The sequence below is a fragment of the Crocodylus porosus genome, unplaced genomic scaffold (assembly GCF_001723895.1).
Source record: "Crocodylus porosus isolate Cpor-Errol unplaced genomic scaffold, CroPor_comp1, whole genome shotgun sequence".
NCBI classification, from domain to species: domain Eukaryota; kingdom Metazoa; phylum Chordata; order Crocodylia; family Crocodylidae; genus Crocodylus; species Crocodylus porosus.
In genome coordinates this window covers 2,568,965-2,574,309 of record NW_017728913.1, presented here as the reverse complement: position 1 = coordinate 2,574,309, position 5,345 = coordinate 2,568,965, and positions in this window count along the sequence as shown.

The window sequence follows — 5,345 nt, the reverse complement described above, 5'->3', positions numbered from 1 at the left end:
CATGTATTTTGGGGAAAACGTTAGCATTCATATAGTTTATTGTTAGCAATCACTGCATAGTGGAAAATGTGGCTTCCCTGCTTAAAGACTTTGGAATAAGATTGTTGGTTCATGTAGTGTGTTTGCATTGCCTGATGCTGTATGTAGATGTCATTTGTATTTCAGTAGAACCCAAAGATACCATGCCAAGATTGTGGCTTAGAGCCATATTATAAATGCAAAAAGAAACCGTGACTGTCCTAAAGAGCTTACAATTCTTTGCCATTTTTGCCTGACTATATGTCTATTTGGAGACGTCTTATTTGTGGTTGCCATGGAGGTACAGGATTCCCTAGAACAAATTCTCTTGCTTTTTCGGACAGATGTGTCCAAAAGGTCTCTGCTTGTATGTGACTGTGGGCCATGTCCCCATAAGTGGGAACTTAGAGTTTTTGGTGCCTCAAAGACTTTTGAGGTGTCACAAAATATATGCAGTACATGTGGATGTGTTCCCTGCACTTCATATTTGCAGCATGGCAGCAAAATTAGATACCAGGAAATCCTGGTATCTTAAATAAATAAAGGCAGGGTGGCACACATGGTTGCAGCATGCAGTGCTAGAAGACGGAGCCTGGCCAGCAAGAGACATGCTCCAGCTGCTGGCCAGGCTCCAAGCACCTGGATCACTGCTGCTACAGTCCTGGCAGGCCCCCAGGATCCCAGGTAAGGTTGCTGGGGCCAGCCCAGGTGCCTCCCCTACCCCAGCCAGGGCAATTCGCCCCACACCAGAGTACACATACAGAGGTGTGAATGGGGACAATTAGCAGCAGCATGTATTTATGCCCCTGCTACTTGTTCTTGGGTGAAATGTACGTTCCCACTTATGGAGGCTTCTTCCAAAGGCACCAATTAGAATTGTTGTTTAAAAGCACAATGACATAAAGGAAAATTGTTGTTTCCCAGTTTGAAATACTGTACTAATAACTGGTGCCACAGCGACCTACCTTCTACCTATACTAAAAACTGTTTTTTTATGGTACTATCATGAATACAATGTGCTCAGAATATCTGTATAGAGAGTGTGAAACTTCAGGACTAGCTTTATCTTTGATAGAGGACCTGCGTGGTTGCACTTATGCCAGTGGGAGTGTTTCTTGGTCCGTTTTCTTTGTGAACTAATGGCATCAGAACCATGTGTTGGATGGAAGTAATGCTCCTAAACTGGATTTTGAACGAGTTAATTTTTGCAAGATCGATTGCATGGTCACCTGTCACAGATCAAAGATTTGAATGCTAAGCTCTATCTATTGAATAGATCCTCCTCCTGGCTCTCTTCTTTCTTCAGTAGGCTGACGTGACCTATTTCTCTCTTCTCATTTAATTTTAAGTATATTTGAGTTTAAAATACAGACATTTCTTTCTTGCATTTTTTTGAAAAAAGAACTATGTACACAAATTTAAAGCAATGAAATGTTCAAGCCATAAAACCATAAGTGTGGGGAAACCCTTTTCACAAGTTTTAACATGTTTGTATGTAATGTGATGTTTGTATGAAATATTTTCATGGTAGAGTGAATATTTAAAAAAAGACTAGTTCCCATATGATTTAAACCAAATTTCCAAGGGTGTCTTTTTGTAAGACGTAAGAATAACAGACTACAAGTAGATGAAACTTTTAAAAATATGGAGATGCAGTAAATTTTGCTTATCATAGCAAATAATCTTACTGGCTATTGAGAGAGGAAACATGCAGCATTGCACATAGCTGTCACAAATTATTTTAATATCAAAGCCAGTTTCAGCTGTCCCTATGTGATATCTATTGTATGAACACACCAGTCTCTGCCTTCTATAAATCTCCTCTAAAACTTCCTATTGAAATTAGTTATGTTGAAATATAACTACTGGGTGAATTAAAATTTAGACTAAAATTCTGTGTTCCGTAGGTTAATTACTCTTGACAGTTTCTGCTAGGTCGTCTGCTATTTTCACAATTTTTTTAGCCCAAAATTACTGGGTCTCTATGTTCTGAAGAACTAAGTGCTAAAGAATCTGCAGTTGGGTTAAACATTTATTTAAAAGTTAACCCCACAGATATTTAACTTGTATAAAGTACTTGATAGGTGTTTTATGACATTTGTACTAGAACTATGAGCCTTATTGAAAATCTGTAGGTTTATTTATGACCTTTAAAATAATGGATAACTCTAAAGAAAGATGTTTACATGAATGATGATTGCCCTTCCTTTGTTATGAATGAATTTTTATAGTGCGTTTGAGTGTATGTGCAAGGTAGGAAAAATGTTTCTGGGGAAAAATAGACTTGACAAACATTTGTAATAAGAAGTGAATTTTAAAGATTGCTTTAATTGCGCTATAAAGGCAATGCAGAAATTAAACAAAATATTCAATCCAACAGAACAATCTCTCTCTCCTTTCCTTGTGACCTGGATTAAGGGTGCCTTGTGGCTTGAAGGAGCATAGAAATTGTGCTAGAATGCTAGTCTGGCTCTTAAACTGGATTGTTAGTGAAGTGATGCAAACAAAGGCATCTTTTCAGTGGAAAACCACTGTGGCTCCCTGCCTTAGGTAGCCACAATGTTGCTAGCAGCTGTGAGGCTCTTTTGACATGTGCAACATGCCAGTCCTAATCCCACCCCATTCCACTCATTCATGCAGATGCTTCTTCTGTGGCAAGTATGGAAAAGGGCTCTAGCCCTGCCCAATTCTCCCTCCTTTTTCCTGAAGTCTGGCATCACTGTCTTAAGTGCACTGAACGCTTTTTGAAAGGCTGTGGCTGTCCACTGTGCAAAAGGTAAGTATTTGTACCCTCCCACTGTCCTCAGCACAGTCTGTTAAATTCATGTGATGTCCTATATCCAAATCATGAAGTCACCAGAATGAAGGGCAGTTCTTTTCTAAAACAATCAGATGAGGAGGATGGGTGAGTTAAATTTTTGGACAGCTGTCATAATCCCAAACCTCTGGGAATGAAGTAGACTCAGTTTTTAAAAAGAAGTAGATTTAGTGTTGTAGGGGTAGGATTGTAGTGTTTTAATTCAGGACCTGCTTAGACCAAGCTGATGGTGCATCCTGATCAGATTAGAAACTAAATAGCCAGAGGAGCATCTGTGCCTCAGCATTTAGGAATGAAGCTTAAGTGCTCTTAGCCACTTTGTGCTGATTGACAGTGCATGTCTGAGAAGGTTGATGCAATTTTTGCATGTAGGCAGGCACAATGGAGATTTACAGCTGTTCCTGTGTTGCAGTTGTTGTGGCAGAGGGAACTGAAATTTTCACTAGAGTTTGTTTTGGCTGGGTATTCTGAGCATACGGGGAAAGATATGGGGTGGGGACAGGGGTAAAAAGCATGTGGAAGGTTGTGGGAGTAAGAGACAAACGAGATGGGTAGCATGTTTGGCTGTAATTTACAGTAGCTAAAGGATAACATAGAAAGTGGTTAATGAGGGAGGAACCAAGATGCAAATGGCCTTAAAGCTAATTCTGCATTTGAAACCCTGGAGGAACTGAGGGATGACCTGGTCAGGAAGATGATCATACAGCAGCATCTGAATGTTTTTGAAGGGCTTGCAAGAAAGGTAGAAGTTTACAACCTGGGAGATCTTGAGAAGGGCTGGATAGAAGTTTTAGCCATTGTGAAAGGAAGTCTTGGAGGAAGATCTTGGGATTTGGATTAGATGTGTAGGGAAGGTGGAGTTGATAGCTAATGGCAGGGGTTAACAGTAGCCAGCAGGATGTTGTGGGAAGGGTTTGGGAGGAAAGATGTGTTCAGTTTGAGCAGCTCACATGCAGGTTGGCAGTGAGACATGATGGAGTTGAATAGAGGGGGACTGGTTTAGAAATAGTGGAAGAGCAGGTGATATGATACAGGAAGAAGTATCTCTTTGATGGGAGTGGGAATGGGAAGAGCAGAGCCTACTGAAATGAACATTCAAAAAATCTCCAGAGAAATGGATGGGGTTACACACTACAGTAAATGTGTTCTCATCCCTGTGTTGTGTTGGCCCAGCTGTAACAGGAAATTTGGAGAGAAAGTGGACATGGGTCACACATCACCCCAAATCTAGTAATCTTTACTGGATAAAAGCATTATCAAGCTGAACACACAGCTGGAGGGGGGCAGGGGAAGCCCTTTGCTCCAATCTTTGGTGCATGACTGCAGGTTTTATTTAAAGGGATGGAGACAGATGGTTGCATGTTGACAGGTTGTAGAGAATAAGATGTGGACAGCAGCAGAATCAACACAAGCTTGCCTGCAAGCAGCAAATGCCCTGCCACCACTCTGCCCCAAGCCAATGCTTGGGGTTTGTGGCATCCCTGGTACCCTGTCAGTGAAATTCCAGTGCAGAATGTGTGCTCCTGTACCTCAGCTTCACTCAGAGGAAGGCAGAACTAGGTCTGCACAATAACTACAACTGGCATGAACAGGCAAGTCATTTCCAACCTCTTCCTAGGGAGGCAGGAATGACTCTGCTCCCCCAACAGTGCAAGATCTCCAGAAACAGGAGTGAGTTCCCTTACTGCCTCTGATGCTTCACAATCTGCCTTTGCCTTTTCTCTTGTTCCCCCTGGGGGAGAGGAAAAGCAGGAGGGGAAGAAGCTCCATGTGAAACCAGCAGCCAAACCACTTAATTGCCCACTGTGGGATCTAGTCAAGCTCATTAATCTCTCTGCCCTGTCCCAAGTAGTGGTGGTGCCCGGATACCAGCTAAGGCAAAGTTACTCTAACTCAGGGATTCCCATCCAGGGTGCCACACAGTGTTAGCACTGTTGGATGCGTGAACATGATTTACAAGATAAACCAAGAGATTTCAAATAGGGATCCATCATGGTGTGAGCTTTTTTGCAACAGAAGACTTGCTCTAGTATTTTTCTGTAGTCAAAGCATGAGTGAAAATGAAGATCTGGCAGCTACAGAGGTCTGCCTTGAAAGTCTGAAAAGGTTGAGAACCACCGACCTAACCAAAGAAGCCCACCCCTGCCGGCCTCTCCTGGAGGAGCTGATGGCATAAATTCAGGTGAGTTTTCAATAGTGTTGGTCCTGCAAAACCCTGCTTTGCCAGCTGATGCCTAGAGTGACAGGAGCTGCTCATTCAATGGGGGGAGGAGGGGGCACAGAGGGGATAGATGCACATGAATTTAAAAAAAGGTGCTGTTGTTCAACACCTGCTGGAGGCAGATTCCCAGTTGTGTCCTGTTGTGGGTGCCTGGTGGTGAGTGCTGGCTGCCTGCTCAGCGCCTTGCCTTAGAGCAGTGGCTCTCAATCTGTTTAGACATGAGGGCTCCCTGCATGGACTCAAGGACCCCTGCACAGACTTGAGGCCCTCCTGGATAGTCTCATGACT